A 22,224-nucleotide genomic window follows, 5' to 3' on the forward strand; every position below is an offset into this window, starting at 1 on the left:
GCCCTTTCTCTTTGCCTCTCCAGATCTTCCACCACTGAGGTGGGTTAAATGCTACTTCTCTGCTTTCTAACCAGTGACATCACTCCTACTTCTTCCCCAGTGGTAGGATTCCTATAGGGATATCTCTGTAATTCGGTCTCACATCTTATGCACAATTACTTCCAAGGACAAGTTATATGGTACATCAAGAGATGGTTCTTTAATTTTATTCCAGTATAGTTAACATACAGTGTAATATTAGTTTCAGGTGTACAATATAGTGATTCAATGCTTCCATACATCACCCAGCACTCGTCACAGCAAGTGGACTCCTTAATTTCCATCACGCATTTAATCCATCCTCCTACCCCTTCCCCGCCAGTAACCATCAGTTGGTTCTCTATAGTTAAGAGTCTGTTCCTTGGTTTGTCTCACTCTCTTTTTCCCTTTACTCCTTTGTTTTGTTTCTTAAATTCCACGTATGAGTGAAATTACATTATATTTGTCTTTCTCTGATTCACTTACTTCACTTAGCATTATACCTGCTAGCTCCATTCATATCACTGCAAATGGCAAGATATCATTCTTTTTTATGGCTGAGTAACACACCACATTTTCTTTATCAGTTCTTCAGTTGATGGACACTTGGGCTACTTCCATAATATGGCTATTGCAAGTAATGCTGCTATAAACATAAGAGTGTGTGTATCCCTTTGAATTAGTGTCTTTGTACTCTTTGGGTAAATACCCAGTAGTGTGATTACTGGATTATAGGGTAGCTTAAAAAAAGAGATGGTCCAGACCATCATGAACTAGCTGCTGTATCCAACTCCTTTCTTATGTCAAGGTATTCCCACCTCTGTGTAACTTATATAGATCCTAATTTTTAAAACAATACACTTTCTGCTTCTCTTTCTCTTTTAAGTTGCAATGTTTTAAATATTTAGAAACTACTATGACTCCCTGCACTTTAGTCTTCTAGTCCATGACACGTTTCAAAGAATCACTCATCAGATTTGTCTCTTTTTTATAGGTAGCCTCCTTATAATCTGCCATTCATGATGGAACATAATATTTCAAGTGTGCTCTGACTGGTACGGAGCTCAATAAGGCTATGATTTGCAAAGTTCTGGATGTTGACTTTTCTTCATGTAGTCTAATATTGCATAGAATTTTTAGTCATTCTTTGACAATCTGACTTGTTTGTTTAGCAACAAATTACATATATGTATGTGTGTTTACTATCCCAAAAGTTCCCTGATGCGCATTTTCTGTCAATATCCTCTCTACCTCTGACCCAGGGCAACCACTGACCTGTTTTATGTCATTATTGCTTAGTTTGCATTTTCCAAAATTTTTTTTATAAATGAGATCATATGCACATATATAATCTATCGCAGAGAATTTTTCTCCTTTGGAAAATATAAGTTCTTTTCTTCAAGGAAGTCAACTTATTTCAAAACTGTATTTGCAGCATTATATTTTTAAGCCCGATTTCAAGACGTTTGTCCTTTCCAATTTTGTCATGTTGGTTTTAGTCCAGTGTTCCTGGATGTCAAGATGATTTTGAATCCTGAACCTGTCATCTAAAGTATTAGCTGCCTATCCTTTTTAGCTATAAGCTTTCTGTAGTTTCCATAAATAAATTTCAATACATTATTGAAGAACACAGAATTATAAAATATCAGAGCAAAAGAACCTAAGTCTTGATAAAGTTGTTGATCAGAACAACTAAGGAGAAAACCTCTGGGGACATACTGGGTGTGTTCTGCCCATTTGCTTCAGAGCCAAAGAGTTGGCTCCTTCTCCTTCTGTTCTTTCTACATCGCCTAAAACTCTATGACAATTATCGTATCTGTAGATGTTTTCAAAACAAACAATACTTGTTCTAATTCCCTCATCATCTTCTTCATTCTTCCCAAGTGTCTTTGGTATGTGTGTATGTGTTTAAAACTTTTTTCTTATTTTTGAGCTATAATTCACACTCAATTACAATTCACCCATTTTAAGTGTGAATTTTGTTAAGTTTTGACAAATGTCAACATTTATGTAGCCATTGCTCCATTCACTGTGCAGAATATTTTCATCACTGCAGAACTTTTCTAATGCTCTTTTGCACATAATACCCCTTGGCCTGTGTCCCCAGGCAACCGCCCATCTACTTTCTGTTCTGGGTTAGTTTGCAATTCCTATAATTACTTAGGAATGGAATCATGCCGTATGTACTCTTTTGTATCTGGCTTCTGGAATGTTTTTTGAGATATACCCATGACGTTGCCTGTACCAGCAGTTCATTTTCTTTTAAATTAACGAGGAGCACTCCATTGAATAATTTGTTTATTCTTTCACTTGCTCATGCATGGCCTTTGAGTTGTTCCTCATTCTCAGCTTCTATGAATAAAGTTGCCATAAATGTTGTTGTACAAGTCTTTCTTGGATGTATGTGTTCATTTCTCTGGGGTACAAACCTGGAAGTGGAATTACTGAGTCATATGTTTAATTTCATAAGAAACTGCCAAAGTTTCTTTCAAAATGACCATATCATTTTACATCCTTTTTTTATATATAATTTTTAATTATTTTTTTAAGTCACCATACAGTACCAGCAGTGTAGGTGAGATCTAACTGTTCTACATCCTCACTGAAGGGAATATTCAGAGCCTCCGTGCCCCGCCCCCCAAGCCAGCCTTATAGACAAAACCCACAGGTGTCTGTACTTGGCCCTAACTCTTGGGTTTTGGTCTTGGTGCCCCACATTCTCAGAGAACAGACCACAACTACAAAACATATTCTTCTCTGGCTGGACCACCACCCACATCCCTGACGAACCCCAGACCAAGACCCTCACAAAACCTGACACCTTCTGCTCTACCTGGCTGAGAATTGACCCCCTGCCCATACCCCCCCCCAACTGCCCCGCCATGGGCACAGCTGCAACCTTCTCGTATCCTTCAAAAACCCCTCAAAGGCCAAGCCTGACAGAAGCTCCAGCCACCATCTCCCTTGGGGTCTGGCCCCTCTCCTCCCTTGGAGAGTGAATATATTCTGTTGTCCCCGTTGCTCCACTCTTGGTGCAAGTCTTTGCCCCCCACATCACTGGCTGCCTTAGCACTCACCAACACTTGGTTTCCCTTTTAGCCATTCCGTGAACGTGTAGTAGTAACTCACTACGGTTTGTATTCACAATCCCCTGATTGACTAAAGATGGCGAGCACCTTGGGAGGCATCATTGTTTTGTTTTGATTTTGCCATCCACATATCTTTGGTGAACTGTTTGTTCAGATCTCTTCCCAGGCAATCTCAAACTCTCTCTCTTTCCTTTTCTCTCTTTTACTGAATAGCTATTCCATTTCTTGGACTGATTTCACTGAGCTCATTAATAAAATGCAACATTTGGTACAGAAGATTTTTAGCATCTCTTCATGATTTCTTCTTTTAGTTACTAAAGGCTGTAACTCATCTTGACAGTAAGCCGTATTCAACATTTTCTGGGATCAGATTAGAAAGTTTCACCTTCTCAGAGATCTGTTTTGCCAACTATCTCAACTACTGGGAACAATATGACAATTATTTTTCTCAAGATTTGCAATTTGAAAGCATAGAAGAAAGACAGGGAGGTTGAATAATGAGAAAATGTTAAAAGTTATAGCTCTGCATTTCACATCTATAATCTTGTCAGACCACAGAACAGGAATCTGCCCACTGGGTAATATGGCACCGTGATTGCATGTTATCCAGAGGTTGCAGAAAGTGTATCTTTAACATGTTCCCTTCAGTGGCTTTCCTCCCCACACCTGGAGTCCTCATGCTGCCCTGGTGATCCTCTGTCCTCCTACTTTCCCCTGGGTAAATCACATTCCATCACTAATGCAGTTCCCACCCAGGGCTGACCTTTCACTGCTTCTGGTCTGAATGACCACATTTCCAGATTTAACGTTAAGAAGACAAAGACTAGTCCCTCTTTCACTAGGCTTCAAACTCATGAAAATATATCAGCTCAGCTATCCTCAATTTATTTTTATTTCTTATTTTAAATATCGGCAAATCATACTTTTTCATTAACTTCATCATGTTGCACGTGTACAACACAAAATTGTCTCAGTGTCTGTGTTTGCTTGGTTTGGCAGTTTATAACTTTGTATTTTTGTGGGTTGTTTTTTTTTTTTCATTAATTGCAGCTTTAAAAAAATCCTGTCTTAATCTATTTTGGCTGCTATAACATAATACTATGGAATGGGTAGCTTATGAAAAACAAACTCATTTCTCAGTTCTGGAGGCTGGAAGTCCAAGGTCAAGGCAGTAGCATAGTTGCCTTCTGGTGAAGGCCTTCTTCCTGGTGCATAACTGGTACCTTCTTGCTATGACCTCATATCATGGAAGGGAGGGGGATCACTCTTCAGCTTCTTTTATAAAGGCACTAATCCCATTCTTGAGGATTTCACCCTTATGACCCAACCTCCTCTCAGAGGTCTCACTAATACCATCCCCTTCAGGAGTTAGGAGGTTTACATATGAATTTTGGGGAACACAAATATTTAGACTGCAACAATCCCTTTCCTTCCCCTGTATTTGGAGTTTTTCTGTTATTTTAACTCTTTATTGGATGCATAGCTTACTGTTTTTCAGGTTTTTGAAATTTTCAAATATGATTTTGAGGATCATTTTTTTCCTTTGGGAACAACTTTAACTACATTAATGTATTTTTAATATGCAGCACAATTGTTGTTACTCACTTGGAAGTATTTTTTAATTTCCATTATGATTTCTTCTTTAAATTTTTAAATTTTATTTATTTTATAGATTTTTATTTATTTGACAAAGAGAGAGAGACAGACAGAGAGAGCACACCAGCAGGTGGGAGGGCAGAGGCAGAGGGAGGAGACCCTCTGCTGTCTTTCCTTTATGCATTATGCTTTCAATGTAATCAAATGTTGATAGGAAAAACTTCTCTTTGTAGATGCATTTGAGCAAATGAATAAAGAAGGAATGACAGAAGTGAATATTGCTATCTTTGCAACCCATACTGAAATAATGGATCTAGGCAGTCATTATGAATTGTTAACATCAAAAAAAGAGAGACAAACAGACACGACATGTCTTTTCATGGAAGTATGCAATACTCCCCACAAAACGTTATTGCCTGAAAACAAAAACAAAACAAGACAAAAAATATCGGTGCCCCATGCTGCCTTGACATGCAGAAGAAATAATTCTGGATATGTTACTTTGCCAAAATAGCACAGGAAGAATTTCCTACTTGGGAATCTACTTTGTATGATGCAGTCCACCTATTCCAAAGACCCGTTCTCAGAATCTCAAGGGCAGGTCTCTTCTTTTTTTTTTTTTTAAAGATTTTTTATTTATTTATTTGACAGAGATCACAAGTAGGCAGAGGGGCAAGCAGAGAGAGAGGAAGGAAAGCAGACTCCCTGCTGAGCAGAAAGTCCAACACGGGGCTCGATCCCAGGACCCTGGGATCATGACCTGAGCCGAAGGCAGAGGCTTTAACCCACTGAGCCACCCAGGCGCCCCAGGTCTCTTCTTTTTATTTGAAACAAAGATTTCATCTGCAAAGAAGAAAATATGAAGAATGACAGCATCTTTCCATTTGTCATGCTCAGTTACAGTCATACTGAATGATTCATGGAACAGAATCTAGCACATCACATATTAATTTTTTTGTCTGAAGTCTTACAAGATATCTCACTCATGAGTTAATATGGAAACTAACTTTTCTACATAAAATGCTATTTTGAGTTCATATACCTGTTGTATGTGTTACTAATATGAAATTCACTCTGGCCATCTGTTAATTCGGCCCCTCCTTCTATAGAAGGCTAAAATTCTATTTGGTCCCAAGTAAGTTTTTCTGTGTCCCCTTTATTTGTCTACCCTGAGACAAACCAGAAAATCAAATAGTTCGATGGAATTTTTTCTTGGTATCATGTGTTTCGCAATCACTCAATAGGCATATGTTGACCATGCTATAGGACTCAATCCACAACTCCTTAGAGAATATACTGACAAAGCATACTGGGTCTCCAGTGGTATTCAAGTACGTACATGTGAAAGACCTAAGAGGTCAAAGTAGATCAAATGCACGTATATGGCATTCCAGGTAGATATGCAGTATCTTCTCTCTCTCCTTCCACTAATCCTACAAGTCAATTAAAATAATAGCTGTTTGTTTTTTTTTTAAATCTTCCACATAATTACAGTCACCCTCAAAGCTGGTCTTTATCTTAGTTTATGAATTTTGCTTCTTTGGGAGACAGATCAGGAAGATGACATTTGTGGGGCTCTAAGCTACTGGTGGCTGCACACTGATTCGTGGATATGTTCTTAGGAACAGACTGTTTCATCATCTGGGCTTCTATAAAATTTGCGATTAAAAAAAATACTGTGCGTGCGCACTCACGTGTGTGCTGCGTCCTGCGTGCCGGTGTGCGCGTGCATATGGAGATGGTGGTCCTCTCTCTATTCTTTATTCCAGCAGGAATTGAGGCTGAATTTCAAACCTCTCTCCCTGCTGTACACATCCTTTTGGATTACTTCCTTTTTAGAACATTTTCTCCCTTTCAAAGCTCTCCTCAGTTTGAGAACAGAAAATGCACCTGTAACAGGTCCAGAGGGAGGGGGAGAACGCTGATTTTTTCCTGACTTCCACATCCGTTGAAGAATGTGTGTGAAGATGGACTTTTGAGACCCCACTAAAGGGACACAAAGAGGTGAGGTGTGGAGAGTCACTTTTGCTGGAGAGCCATGGGATCACTTCACAGTGCTACGCTTGCAAGTCTGCTCCTCCGAGGCTATTGATTTTCTCTTGGCTCCTTTTCTCTTCTCTTACATGGAACTTTTAAGACATTTTAGCAAGACTGTGGTTTTATAGGATATATTTTATTGATGATAAAGTTAGATTCTACACTCAGGCCTTATTCCTATCTATTCAGAGATAATTAATGACTGTCCAATCTTGAGAACCCTCTGTGACTGCTCACCCTTGGGGTTGGGGGGTAAAGAAGGCCAGAAGCCAGGCAATAGGACACACTGGCTGTCCATTTGAAATTTTCTAGCTAACAAGCCATTCCAGTAAAAAAGCATAAGTGTACCAGCCAGGGGAGAATAGGACCACATCTGACCAGCAAACAATGGGATGAAATATTTCATTGATTTGCTCTGGCCCTGTATCAACACACTGTTGCCCATATTCAATACATGAGATTTCCCTCCTCCAAATAATTTTTTGCTCAACATGGAGACTTATTTAAATGTATATGAAGTTTCCGCTTGGAGACATACTTTCATATAAGTAACCCCTTTCATATAAATCAACCACTTGGAACTGATAATACATAAAACAAAAATGTTTGAATAATAAAATGTAGTAAACCATGAGCCTATCACATTATATCACATGTATTTATTGAATTTATTGGGGAAAGAGAAGGGGAAGAATTTTTAAAAACCCAGATATACAGCCTCCTGAGCCAAAGTGTACATCAGTGCTGGTGCTGGAAGGTCCGTTTGTACCCTAGCTGCCTTGATAAACTGCAGTTGGCAAAACACGTGTCACAGAATCATCTCTTAGATATTGGGAGGAGCACTGAAGCATCACTGGTTTGTGGTCTTGGGAGAACCCAGTCATAATACCATTTTAAAGGTAAGTCTAATCCAAATGGCCAACAGACACATGAAAAAGTGCTCAACATTGCTTGGCATCAGGGAAACACAAATCAAAACCTCAATGATTTACCACCTCACACCAGACAGAATGGCTAAAATTAACAAGTCAGGAAATGACAGATGCTGGCGAGGATGTGGAGAAAGGGGAACCCTCCTGCACTGTTGGTGGGAATGCAAGCTGGTGCAACCACTCTGGAAAACAGCATGGAGGTTCCTCATAAAGTTGAAAATAGAACTACCCTATGGCCCAGCAATCACACTACTGGGTATTTACCCTAAAGATACAAATGTAGTGATCCGAAGGGGCACGTGCACCCGAATGTTTATAGCAGCAATGTCTGCAATAGCCAAACTATGGAAAGAACCTACATGTCCATCAACAGATGAATGGATAAAGAAGATGTGGTAGATATATACAATGGAATATTATGCGGTCATCAAAAACCCGAAATCTTGCCATTTGCAATGACGTGGATGGAACTAGAGGGTATTATGCTGAGTGAAAGAAGTCAACCAGAGAAAGACACATATCATATGATCTCACTGATATGAGTAATTTGAGAAATAAGACAGAGGATCATCGGGGAAGGGAGGAAACAATGAAACAAGATGAAACCAGAGAGGGAGACAAACCATAAGAGACTCTTAATCTCAGGAAACAAACAGAGAGTTTCTGGAGGGGAGGGGGAAGGGAGGGATGGTGTAGCTGGGTGATGGACACTGGGGAGGATATGTGCTATGGTGAGTGCTGTGTACCATGTAGGACTGATGAATCACAGACCTGTACTCCTGAAACAAACAATACATTATATGTTAATTCAAAAAAATAAAATATAAAGCAATCCCTTCATCTTAACATGGGTTTAGCCAACAAAACACATGCAGGTATCCCTTGCTTTATTTATTTTCATTTATTTATTTATTTATTTATTTATTTATTTATTTATTTATTTTTATTGTGTTCAGTTATCCAATATAGTACATCTTTAGTTTTTGTTATAGTGTTTAATGATTCATTAGTTGTGTATAATACCCTGTGCTCATCACTACACGTGCCCTCCTTAATACCCATCACCCTGTTAGCCTCCCCCTCCCCCTCCCCTCCCCTCTGAAACCCTCAGTTTGTTTCCCAGAGTCAAGAATTTCATTTGATTTGTCTCCCTCTCTGAGTTCTTCCCCACTCAGTTTTCCCTCCCTTCGCCTATGTTCCTCTGTGCTATTTCTTATATTCCACATAAGACTGAAACCCTATGATGATTGACCTTCTCTGCCTGACTTATTTCACTCAGCACAATCCCCTCCAGTGCCATCCATATTGGCGCAAAGGGTGGGCATTCATCCTTTCTCATGGCTGAGTAATATTCCATCGTCACTTTGCTTTTATGAAGGACCTACATTAGCACCTGTTTTCGCTAATCAAAAGAAACCTGAAGAGGACTTCTTCTTTCAGGGAAAAAGATAAAAAGCAAAAACAGAGTTCGGTTAGCCCGCATAGAGGCAGCACATACCCTGCACAGTGAGGCCGTCCCACCGCGCCCCTCTCCAGGAAAGCCCCCCAGCTCTCAGCATCAAGCCCCTGGAGCTGTGAACCGTGTCTGTGAGCGCCTGCTTTATCTCAGGTTCTCTTGTCCATCCGCTAACGAGATGTATACTAAGATATCAGAAAAGCTTAAGAGAGGTGATTTTTGGGTCTAGGAATGCTCAAAGTTTTTTCCATAGACATAAATGGCAATGGCTTCTTTGCTTTATGCCATTTCAGCCTACAGAGGTTTTCATAGGTGCACTCTCCTTCTGGACAGTGGGGAAAACCTGTGTAATTGTAGTCGTCATTCTATAGGTTTATACACTTACTCTTTGCTGAGCACTGGAGAAAGCCTGAGTCTACGAAAAGTGATGCATTTGTTGCCTTGCTCTCAAGATGCCACCTCTTTGAGAAAACCAAACTAAAAAGCCCCGAAAAATAAGTCACGGAGAATGAGATATGACAAAGCTGGATGAGACCACGTGTCAGTGACAGACCTAAGGTAAAGACCTCCCATTCTTCACTGCGATGCAGGTAAGTGGCCTCGCTGTGACTTCCGTCAGTCATGCCTCTCCGTTTCCCGGCTTTGATCTTAGTAAAGCGCAGGTCACCTTGATGTATTTTTTTCATTATGTTAAAGACGATGAAGCTTGACAGCATAGTTGTTTACAAGAATGAAAATTTGGATTTAAATGAAATGTCCAAAAATATGTTATTAATAAAAAAATTATGGAACATCTATCCAAAAGAATGTGCAGCTATTAAAATGATTTTGTACCTTTCTGTTTACTGGCTTGAAAAATGTTGATATCCAATGAAAAAAAGCAGGTTATAGCATTTTTATGAAACTATTACATGAGTAAGATTTTTTTCCTCCACTCTCCGGACATAAGAAATGCCACATTTTAAAATTCCACTGCTGTTTATAGGTGGCAGGTAATCTGACATTGTCACCAGGGTTGTGTGTGTTTGTTTGTTTGTTTGTTAGTTTTAGAGTAAGATGTTTGCAGGACCTGGTTCAGACCTTCCGAGCAGGCATTGCAGTCCTGGGTGCCAAGCCTCGTTCTCCACTGTCTAGGAGGAGCCCCATCACAAGGGACCGAAGGGACCCTCTCTTCCTTGTCAAGGGAAAATTTCTCTCCTTAGGAGATTGGAAGAGAAGTCACAGGTTGGCAAATGGAATCTGTGAAACTCAATTTCTAATTTCCCTGGAAAAGAAAAAGTGAAGCCATTCTCATTCTTCCTCACCTTTTTATAGTGGTAAAAATAAAGAAAAACCATGATTAAGTTTTCCTGCAATATTATAATGCACATAATTTATTACATATGCATTATATGATGCAAAAATTGAATGTCTGGAAGGAAATATACTCCAAACTATTAAGAGGAACTATTCTAAGATGTCCAATTATGCTTTTATCTTCTTTCTTTCTTTCTTTTTTTTAAAGATCTGTCTCATCTTTTTTTTCTTATTTTTTGTTTTACAATAAATGCCTCTGTAATAACAAAATGATGAATGTAGGTAATAGAGTCTTATCCTTTTGTCTCTTTAAAAACCATTTAAAAATCATTCATAGGGGCACCTGGGTGGCTCAGTGGGTGATAGCCTCTGCCTTCGGCTGCAGTCATGATCCTGGGGTCCTGGGATCGAGCCCCGCATAGGGCTCTCTGCTCAGAAGGGAGCCAGTTTCCTCCTCTGTCTCTCTCTGCCTGCCTCTCTGCCTGCTTGTGATCTCTGTCTGTCAAATAAAAAAAAAATCTTTAAAAATCATTCATAAATAAGGGATACATTTTTAAAAATTATTTTTAGTGCTCACAATGACACTGTGATGTAGGTATATTTTTCCCCTTTTTCCCATGTGGTAAGTAAGTTATAAGGGATTAAGTTGTGTCCAAACTCTTAGAAACTAGTAAGTGGCAGAGTGAGAATTTGGAGCTGCACCTTCTCGATATAAATGAGCACTTATTTCTTTCACCAATCTATTATTGGTGAAAGATTATTGAAGTGAAAGATTATTCACCATAATCTTTCACCAATCACCTATTAAGGAAAAATACTAATTTGGGCAATTTTTCTTGGCTAATTAAAATTTGTAAGATACATCTGCAAAGCAAAGACTGACCCTCTTGTGGATCCTTGGAACACCGCATTTGCTATTCTGGACAAGAGAGAATGAATGGAGGGAGTGGGAGACACAAACTTGGAAGCTAAAGTCATGCAGATTTATTGTTTCACAGTTCTGTAGGTCAAGAATCCAGGGACTCAAAGAGCTGTACTCCAGGTCCCATAGGACTGAAATCAAGGTTCTCAATGCTCTAGGCTTTTGTCAGGAGGCTTTGGGAGAAAACCTGATTCCAGACTCATTCAGGTTGTAGGAATGAGGTTCCGGTTGGCTTGCCGGCTGTCGCCTGGGGGTCGTTCTCGGCTTCTGGAGAATGACTGCAACTCCTTGAGACTCTTCTTGAGTGTCTCTGACTCATCTTTTCTACCCCAGCTCTCCTCTATCTCCAGCTGGAGAAACTCCTCTGCTTTAAGGGGTCAAGTAATTAGATTGGGCTCCCCCCAGATAAGACAGGTTTCTCTCCCTAATTTAATCCGTAACCTCAATTACATTTGCAAACCCCTTCACAGCCCTACCTAGACAGTGTTTGAATAACCAGGAGACAGAATCTTGGGGGAACATCTTTAAAATTTTGCCTGCTGCAAGTATTTTTTTTTCCCTCAAAACTTGGGAATAGGAGTATTCACACTATTTCAAAGGTTAATATGGTATTGATAACCCCCAAAACTAACACCTAAACAGTTGATACATTTCAGATGGTCCAAGAGATAGTTCCCCAAGTCCACACCTTGAGTAGTTTTGTCTGATAGATATTTCAAAATGGGGTTTTTGTGGTCTTGCATGGGTGTCTATGTTCATCCTTACTGGTAAAGTGGAACACAAATGTGTTATTCCCAAATAAAAGACTATTTCATGGAGTTTAGCCTACAGAGGATTCAAGGGAAAATAGCAAGGTCAAGGGACCTTGTTAATACACAGGTGGCCTGTTATCACACAGGCTTGTAGTTCCACAGTTTGAAAACCAGTTCAAAGTGCAGCTGACCGTTGACCCACTTCTCTGCATTTGTCTCCATCTGAATTGCATTTATCACCGTTACGCTAGCCAGGATACACAGTTTTACTATGAATTGGGTTTTTATGGACATAAATTGAGTTCAAAAAGATAAACTTCCAGGACTAGATAAACATTAAGCCCTTTAGCTTCTTCCCTGGAATAAGAAGGAAAAAATAACCATTTTTTTCCCCTGGTCTGTCTTTTCAGTGAAGTAACCCAATTTAACTTCATAAATTTTATTTTGCTATGCCATAGACTACTTCCAAAAGAGTAGGTATTACTGTCTTTAAGGGTTATATAAATGGACCCACTTTTGTCATTAGAAATTACAGACACATTATTCTTTTTTTATTTTTATTTTTAAAATTTAATTTAATTTTTTTAGTGTTCCAAAATTTATTGTTTATGCACCACACCCAGTGCTCCATGCGATATGTGTCCTCCATAATACCCACAATCAGGTTCACCCAACCCTCCACCCTCCTCCCCTCCAGAACCCTCAGTTTGTTTCTCAGAGTCCACAGTCTCTCAGAGTTTGTCTCCCCCTCCCCCAACTCACTTATCCCCATCTCCCAATGTCCTCCATGTTATTCTTTATGCTCCATAAGTAAGTGAAACCATATGATAATTGACTCTCTCTGCTTGACTTTTTTCACTCAGCATAATCTCTTCCAGTCCCATCCATGTTGATACAAATGTTGGGTATTCTTCCTTTCTGATGGCTGCATAATATTCCATTATATATATGGACCATATCTTCTTTAACTATTTGTCTGTTGAAGGGCTTCTTGGTTCTTTCCACAATTTGGCAACTGTGGCCATTGCTGCTATGAACTTTGGGATACAGATGGCCCTTCTTTTCACTACATCTGTATCTTTGGGGTAAATACCTGGTAGTACTGCAGGGTCATAGGGAAGCTCTAATTTTAATTTCTTAAGGAATTTCCACACTGTTTTCTAAAGTGGCTGCACCAACTTGCATTCCCACCAACAGTGTAAGAGGTTTCCCCTTTCTCCACATCCTCTCCAACACACAATGTTTACTGTCTTGTTAATTTTGGCCATTCTAACTGGTGTAAGGTGATTTCTCAATGTGGTTTTGATTTGAATCTCCTTGATGGCTAATGATGATGAACATTTTTTCATGTGTCTGTTAGCCATTTGTATGTCTTCTTTGGAGAAGTCTCTGTTCATGTCTTCTGCCCATTTTTTGATATGATTATCTGTTTTATGTGTGTTGAGTTTGAGAGTTCTTTATAGATCTTGGATATCAGCCTTTTGTCTCTAGTGTCATTTGTGAATATCTTCTCCCATTCCGTGTGTTGCCTCTTTGTTTTGTTGACTTGTTTTCTTTGCTGTGCAGATGCTTTTGATCTTGATGAAGTCCCTAAAGTTCATTTTCACTTTTGTTTCCTTTGCCTTTGGCGACATGTCTTAAAAGAAGTTACGGTGGCTGATGTGGAAGAGGTTACTGCCTATGTTCTCCTCTAGGGTTTTGATAGATTCCTGCCTCACATTGAGGTCTTTTATCCATTTTGAGTTTATTTTTGTGTATGGTATAGGAGACTGGTTGAGTTTCATTCTTCTATACATAGCTGTCCAATTTTCCCAGCACCATTTATTGAAGAGACTGTCTTTTCTCCACTGTATATTTTTTCCTGCTTTGTCAAAAATTATTTGACCATAGACTTGAGTGTCCATATCTGGGCTCTCTACTCTATTCAAGTTCCTCTCTTCCTTAGGAAAGAAAAACTTTGAGCAGTCTGGATGGCTCAGTTGGTTGAGCACCTGACTCTTGGTTTTGGCTCCAATCATAATCTCAGGATCATGAGATCTAGCCCCATGTTGGGCTTCAAGCACAGCAGGGATTCTGCTTGAGATTTTCTCCCTACCCCTCCCCTGTTCATGCTCTCTCTTTCTCTCTCTAAAATAAGTAGAAAGAAAGAAAGAAAAAAAGAAAGAAAGAAAGTTAAAAAAAAAAAAAACTAATAGAAACAGCCCCTGGCATACACCAGAAGATAGATAGATAGAGAGACAGTAGATAGAGGGCAGGAGACAATGGAGAACCTAAGAGGTTGGGACAATACATTTTGACAAGGAAGCCTAAATGAATTCTGAAGTAGAGAGAAAATGAGTGGATATTTTAACTTAGATATATATTTGGGGGAAATTAGTAAATAGAGCTATAAACATCTGGTATTGCAAAGACTAAATTTTCCTTTTTAAGGGAACTCATGAGACTTGGAAGTTATGACTGGTTCCCATGGAAGGTACACAGAATTTACTTTGTCTTTTATTCACTGTCAAGGGATATAACTGGTAGGAGCAGAACCTAGCAGAATTAGTATGAGGGACCATGATGCTAATAGTACTTTGTTAAGTGTTGTCTTGGTCTAACACAGAATAGGATTTTTTTGGCCTGAGGATGTATATTAGTAAAGGTTCTGGAGGAACAGACCCAATAAGATGTGTTTATATGTAGAACAGATTTATTTTAAGGATTTGACTCAGGTGATTATGGAAGTAGCCAAGTTCAAAGTCTGTGGGGTGAGTTGGTGGCCTGAAGACCCAAGAAGAGCTGATACTGCAGTTCAAGTCTGAGGGTCATGCATTGGCAGAATTCCCTCTTGCTCAAAGACCTCAGTCCTTTGTTCTATTCAGGCCTTGAATTGATTAGATGAAGCCCACCTACATTTTGCTGGGCAATCTGCTTTACTCAAAGTCCACTGATTTAAATGTTAACCTCATCTAAAAACATCCTTATGGAAATATCCAGAATAATGTTTGAGCACATTTCTAGGCATTGTGGTCTAGCCAGGTTGATGTATAAAATTAACCATCACAAGAGATTCTGAGTTTGATCTTTTGAATGTGTGGTCTAAATTCTTGCCAATTTAGAAAATTTAGTTCATATAGCTGTAAAAATAATGTTGATGCTACCCGTTTTTCTACATTTAGATTACTTAGCTTAGTACACAAGTGTATGTAAGTGCTTTTAAACCCATTATAAATGCTAATATCTATTATCCCCAAGTACCTATTATGTGCCAGGAACTGCACAGAGTGTCTTATAACCTACACAGTAGATTATACCCACTTTATAGGCGAGCAGTTTGGAAGTAATTGATTGACCCATGTAAGGAAGAGTTGAGCAGCAAAGATGAAACCTGAAGTCAATCTTCTCTCCTGAAATCTTACTTTTACACCATATCACTGCCTTCCACACACCGTGAGCGCTACCTAGAAACCCATCACGTTTATCTTTTAGGCAATCTACAAATTGGCTCCTAACATCATAGCTAAAAAAAGGCAGGAACATCAGATATTTTTATTATAACTTAAATGTAATTAATATGGTCAATGGGAATTGAAATGTTTAAGGAAATGTTTCAAGAGCCTGATTATTATGCAATAGTCTTTAATTATTAGCTGAAAATAGGATATATTTTAGCATCATCAGATGGCTCTTATCTAATTAATATGAATAACATCACCGCCAACATTTCTTGAATAATTGTGTATATTCTACATAAATGGTTGCAGCAAAGGAGCTGTCAGAATAGCAAACCGATTTTCTCTTGTGTTGGCAGCAGCACATCTAATTTAAATCTCAGTATAGGCTGGCTGGGCCACTGTCTTACTGAAATTCTATTAAAGCCAATGCTCTATATCTGCCTCTCCATGTTCATTGGCAAGGACCCTGCGACAGCTCCCAAGGAAATCTGAGTAGTCCTATAATTTATTTGTTCATTTTATCCATTTATGAAAGGAAACAAGAGCACCAGCCATTTGGGAAAGGATTTACATAATTTAATTAAATATGATCACTGCTTTCCTATCTCAATATGCTGATGCAGTCGATAACATCCCGAATGGTTTTTAGTCCTTGTCTCCAATCTACCTTGAAGTCCCGAGGCACACATGAGGGGAGTGGGGGTAGGGTGGGGGATTAGAAGTTAGCCAGCATTCTACCAAAATCAATATATTCTTACATTATCCATCCATCATGACTGGGAAATGTAACAGACACTACTGGTTACCAATCCAATAGGCTTTCCTCCTTCCTGCTGGTCAGATCCTGACTTTCCATTGTATCTCAGGTATAGAAGTTGATTTGCCTAAGTGAACTGTACTAATTTCATTACCTTTTTTCACTGGAAGGTTCAGGGAGGGGAACATGAGGGTGTCCTGGCTTCTGAAATGTAAGAAGTTGGCTGAGGGACTTTGGGTGAAAGAGTTTTTGTTTTTTAAAAAGGATACACAGGAGAAGATGTGCCCTTCTTTCCCACTGAATCTTGTCATGTCTGGATGGATGAGATGCTTGGAGCATGGTAACCACTTGGTGATCATGAGAGAGACTACTGTGGTGGGTGTACCAGAGAGGTTGCAGAAAAAGAGATCCAGAGTTCTTGATATTCAAATGAACTGCTGGAATTATTCAATCCTGGAGCTGTCCCCCCATCTTATTATTTGATATAAAAATATTTCTTAATTTATTAAGCTGTTGAGTGAAGGTTTTTCTGTGACTGAATTGAATGCATCCTTACTGATGGGATTGACCCTTCAGATTCCTCTTGGCAGCTGTGTCCTTTCTTTGAAGGATGTGCCTTATTTACTCAGTTTTTCTGCCTGTGACCTTCCCCCTTAATATTGGTGAGTCATGCACAGTCTTTCATTGCTACAGAGGCATGTGTTGTGGAGGATGTATTACATGAAAGGCAAGTTCATGCTACACTGTGGGACTGCTGCCCATGAGTGTGCCAGTAGTAGTGTGTGTGCAGAGTACTAGCCAAGTACAGTTATGGATGAACTCTGGGATGAACCACTCCTACCAATTTTCTCTCCAACACACACACACACACACACACACACACACACACACACACACACACAGAAAGAGAAAGAGAGAGAGAGAGAGGTGTGAGAATGTACTCATAGGGAGGGGAAAATACCCTCAAAGAACCTAAATGCTCAGTTGGAGCATATGGCTGAAGACATTCACCACCTTATATGTGTTGGAGGAAGGGTGAATTGGTGGTGTTGGTTAATTCTGGAAATATGGCCAGAATATCACCTTTATGGGAGCTAAAGACCAGGATGAAGGGCCTAGCTTTAGGTTTATGAACCAAATGGAATTAATACCAAACTCAAGAATCAGGCAAGTTATCCCACCTGGTGCAGGAGGATTATAGCATGAAGGAACAAAAGAAGACTTTTTATTTTGGTGGGCAGGCTCACTCCCAAGATCAGGAAAAGGACTGAGCTGAGCACACTACTATGGACTGAACTGTGCTGCTTTCTCCCAAGTTCACAGGTCTATTCCCTAACCCCCAGTGAAATGGTCTGTGGAGATGGGGTCTTTGGGAAGTAATTAAGTTCAGATAAAGTCATGATGGTTAGGTGGGGAGATCATCTTCTAAGGGGAGACATAAAAGTGTTTGTTCCCATGTAAAAACATAGCAAGAAGGTGTGCATCTGCCAGTCAGAAATAATAATGGTATTAATAATAGTGTGATATAGTGAATAGTAGTGTGATGACCCAGGTTATTCATGGTGGAGTTGGGGCTTCCTGGTCACCCTCGTCCAGGAGTCAAAAATATATATTTCAACTTCTACCTAATGGAGCAGACTTTGGTGATTATAGTTTGAACCCTATGAAGCTGCCAACCTCAGGACAAAAATTTACTAAGCATGAAATGTATGTTGTTTCTTCAACTGTCCTAAGTTAATTGCTAAGTGTCCTTTCATCTTTAAAGAATTAATGTGAACTTTCTTTTTTTTTCTTTTTTTTTTTTATTTATTTGTCAGAGAGAGAGGGAGAGAGAGTGAGCATAGGCGGACAGAATGGCAGGCAGAGGCAGAGGGAGAAGCAGGCTCCCCGCCAAGCAAGGAGCCCGATGTGGGACTCAATCCCAGGACGCTGGGATCATGACCTGAGCCGAAGGCAGCTGCTTAACCAACTGAGCCACCCAGGCGTCCCTAATGTGAACTTTCTTATTTGTCAGCAGATTTATATGCAGAAGTAGTTTGTATCTTTGTCTGGATTTCTTAAGCACTCAGAAAGTTCTTCACATGGTACATCCCAAGTGAAGTGGGAAAAGAGAGAAACCCACATTTCTGTTTTCATCTTAAAAATTATTGGAAGTATAAATGGGATTTTGCCAACGACATTTACCTCTGAGAAGGTGACTGTGTTAGTCGAGAGTAGCAGCAGGGGAGAACTCCTATTTTTTACTTTATATACTTCTATCCAAATGTGTTTTGAGCTTTGTTATAAATGATTTGTTCTTCAGGAAAACAGCTATATAGGCACTTTTGAGAAACAGGCTTTGGTATGCATGGGGGTTTGAATAATCCTCTTTTATTCTATTTTAGAAAGTTATTGGTTGTTAAGGAAAGCATCCATCTGAGGAAAAGTTTAGACACAGAAGCCAAACAGATCAGTTTCTGATTTCTGATTCTGCCTCTTTCTGTTTGTAAGAGATTCTGCAAGCTCTTGGATTTCTTTTTTACCTCATAGGTGAAATAATGGTGACAAAGCATTGTCCAACTTTTGTAGTGATGGGAAAGAATGTATGTGTCACGCCTGACACAAGGTAGACGTTAATGAAGTGCTGATTATGTGACGAGGGGCCAGATCATGGATTGCCCCGTGTGGAGGCTGATGGAGATCCCTATTGGCAAGGCTGTCCCAGTGTACCCTGTTCTCCAACTCTAATTATCATTAGCACCCCCTTTTCATTCTCAAATCATTTGAACTGGAGGATAAATAACACGGTCACCCTATTCTAAGCCTTTGAGGTGTTTGGACTTTATGCCAAAAGTTCCGGAGAGCTTCTGAGGAAGAAGAATATGCCCCAGATTTAGTAGGGTTTCTGAAATTCTCAACAACCAAAGGGAATGTCAGCATGGGTAGTTATATCGGTATGTTTCAAGAGCAGACAGGGATGTATGCCTAGAGGAAAGAGACTCAGATGGCCGAAGGAAGCCCTGAAAGATGAATCCGGTGATGGAAGGGGACAGGTATGAAATGAGGCCACTCTGGAGCTACGCTTTTTACAGCTGCCTGCCATGCTTCTGTTGCTGGTTTGTTTGCTTTTTAAATTTCAGTACTGACAAGTATAAAACTGTTTGAATATTCCCATGAATTCAGATTAAATTGGATTCATTAGTTAATAGAGTGTTATTATTAGAGACTGAATCATTCACTCTGAAACCATTATCTGATACATTTCAGAAGTAAACATTTAATAGATGTGCCACTCTTCCTGTTTTTATTTGCTGCATGGACCACAAACATCCAAAGTTCATATGGCATGTGAATCAGAGGACAGGATCATCCCTGGGCACATAGGCAGACACAAAAGGACACCCCCAGGTAAAAGTTTAGACTTAGAGACAATCTCAGGTGCAGACATTAGTGCTGACATGACTCTCGGTTTTCTGAAGCAGGGGACACTCTGGGAAAGGTGGGCGAGTATTCATTGGTGGAGGAATACAGAACCAGGTCAGATTCCAGTTTTGTTCCAGTTGTTCTTAATCAGGGGGTGTAACAGCATTCTCTGGGGACCTTTCAAAAAAAAAAAAAATACACATGCTGGAGCGCTGCACCAGACTTACTAAATTAGAATGGGTAGGTGGAGGGAAAATGAATCTTGAACACCTGCCCAGTGAGTCTGTTGTGGACTCTGGATTAAAAACTAATGACCTAGGGGCGCCTGGGTGGCTCAGTTCGTTAGGCCTCTGCCTTTGCCTCAGGTCATAATCTCAGGGTCCTGGGATTGAGCCCCATGTCAGGCTCTCTGCCTAGCAGAGAGCCTGCTTTCCTTTCTCTCCCTCTGCCTGACTCTCTGCCTACATGTGATCTCTGTCAAATAAATAAATAAAAATCTTTAAAACAAAACAAAACAACAACAACAACAACAACAACTATTGATCTAGGCCTGTGGTCCTCAAACTTCTGTGTGAATCTGAATGACCTGAAGGTCAGGCCAAGACCCAGATTTCTGGACTCTACTGCTAAGGTTTCGGATTCATTTGTCTTAAGTAGGACTTAAAAATACCTGTTTCTACCAGGTTCCAGGTAAAGCTTCCCACAACTGTAAGCTCTTCTTCATCTCTATCCTCACTGCTTTATTGCAAGAGGTCTTAATTATTTCTTGCCCAGACTATTACTTTAGTAGTGTCACTACCTCCTACCCCAGTTGTTGCTAAAATAATCTTTCTAAATAAAAATCGTATCATGACTCAATACCTTAAAGTGTTTTTATGGCTCCCCATTTATTCAAGTCCAAAACATCATTTGTGGAACAACACTGTCATCCCTGCTACCATGCCAGCCTCATCTCCCACCGTGCTGCCGTGCTCTGATGCTGGCCTTCAACTCTCCTAGATCAAGTGCTTTTATCATTGCTGTTCCTGCGCCATTAGAAGAACAGACTTGCAGAATTCCTCTTCAAACTCCTATGTATCCACTTCCAACTTGTGTCCTGGGGCAAATTCTTTTTACATCTGTGGATTTCCTCATTTGCAAAGTACTGTTGACAGCATAGTGCCTACCTCTTAGAACGATATGAAAACCAAGTCTTAAAGAGATGAAGAATCAGAAATGGTTGCTGTTTTTGTATAGGGACTTCAAATAATTGAGAGATTTGGAGACATTTTATATTGAAGCATAGGTTATACATAGTAAATACACAAATCTAAGCATAGAGCTTGATACATTTTTTAAAAGTATTATTTATTTATTTGACAGAGATCACAAGTAGGCAGAGAGGCAGGCACCCTGCCGAGCAGAGAGCCTGATGCAGGCCTCGATCCCCGGACCCTGAGATCCCGAACTGAGCTGAAGACAGAGGCTTAATGCACTGAGCCACCCAGGTGCCCCACTGATACATTTTTGCAAGGTGTACACATCCAGGTAACCAACACTCAGAACAAGATATAAACATTTCTCCCACCTCAGAAGCCTCTTTTATGGCCATTCCCAGTCATTCTCTATAAAAACCACAACTTTATTTCTATAAATTTTAAATTTTTAAATTTCTATAAGATTTTGATTTTATTTCTGTAACTATTTTTGTTTCCTTTTGAGTTGTATGTACATGAAATTATACCATGTGTCTTGTGTCTTTGGCTCATCATTTTGTCTGAGAGATTTAGCCATATTTTTGAGTGAAGCAATGGTTTATTTTTTCATTGGTGTATATTTTCCATTATTAGAGTATACCATGATTTATTTATACATTGTACTGTTGACAGACAGTTGGGTCATTTATAGTTTTTGACATTTACAAATAATGCTGCTGTGAATGTTCTTATAACAAGTCCAGTAGTCAAATTGTTTGGGCACAATGTGGCAGATGGACCCCAAGATTACGCCCGGTGATTTCTGCCTCCTGGTATGCATGTCTTTGTGTTATCTCCAGCACTCCCACAATGAGGATAGGACTTATAACCTGCTTCTAACCAATATAATATGTTAAAGGTTATGAGATATCACTCCGTTGATTAGGTTACATTATATGGCAAAGGTGATATGTAACTCCTGTGATTATGTCATGGTACATACAAACAGAGTGGAGCAAGAGGTTCTACTTGGCTTGATGAAGTGAGCAAATATGAGAAAACACCCCCTAGCCTCTGAGACTTGAGGCTAGTTTCCAGGGGAGGAAAAAAAAAAAAGGCAGCAAAACTAGGAAAACTTGGTCATATAGTGACAAAGAAACAAATTCTTCCAGAGCCTGTCAGGTCAAGATGGCGGAGAAGTAGCAGGCTGAGACTACTTCAGGTAGCGGGAGATCAGCTAGATAGCTTATCTAAAGATTGCAAACACCTACAAATCCAACGGGAGATTGAAGAGAAGAAGAACAGCAATTCTAGAAACAGAAAATCAAACACTTTCTGAAAGGTAGGACTGGCGG

General features: G+C 39.7%; 1 long non-coding RNA gene across 8 annotated transcripts in view; it reads left to right on the forward strand.

The window, feature by feature from the left end:
• LOC125081050 (uncharacterized) overlaps positions 1–22,224 on the forward strand; it is a 237,693-nt gene that overhangs the window by 160,237 nt on the left and 55,232 nt on the right. For 5 of the 8 annotated variants that reach the window (XR_007121565.1, XR_007121568.1, XR_007121564.1 and 2 more), the window contains exons 5-6: positions 9,500–9,686; positions 10,781–10,783. The exons of 2 other annotated variants lie outside the window; for them this stretch is intronic. This is a non-coding gene — a long non-coding RNA (uncharacterized LOC125081050). The remainder of the gene's footprint in view (positions 1–9,499; positions 9,687–10,780; positions 10,784–22,224) is intronic. One more of the 8 variants, XR_007121569.1, reaches the window with a different exon arrangement.

The sequence above is a fragment of the Lutra lutra genome, chromosome 11 (assembly GCF_902655055.1).
Source record: "Lutra lutra chromosome 11, mLutLut1.2, whole genome shotgun sequence".
Taxonomy (NCBI): Eukaryota; Metazoa; Chordata; class Mammalia; order Carnivora; family Mustelidae; genus Lutra; species Lutra lutra.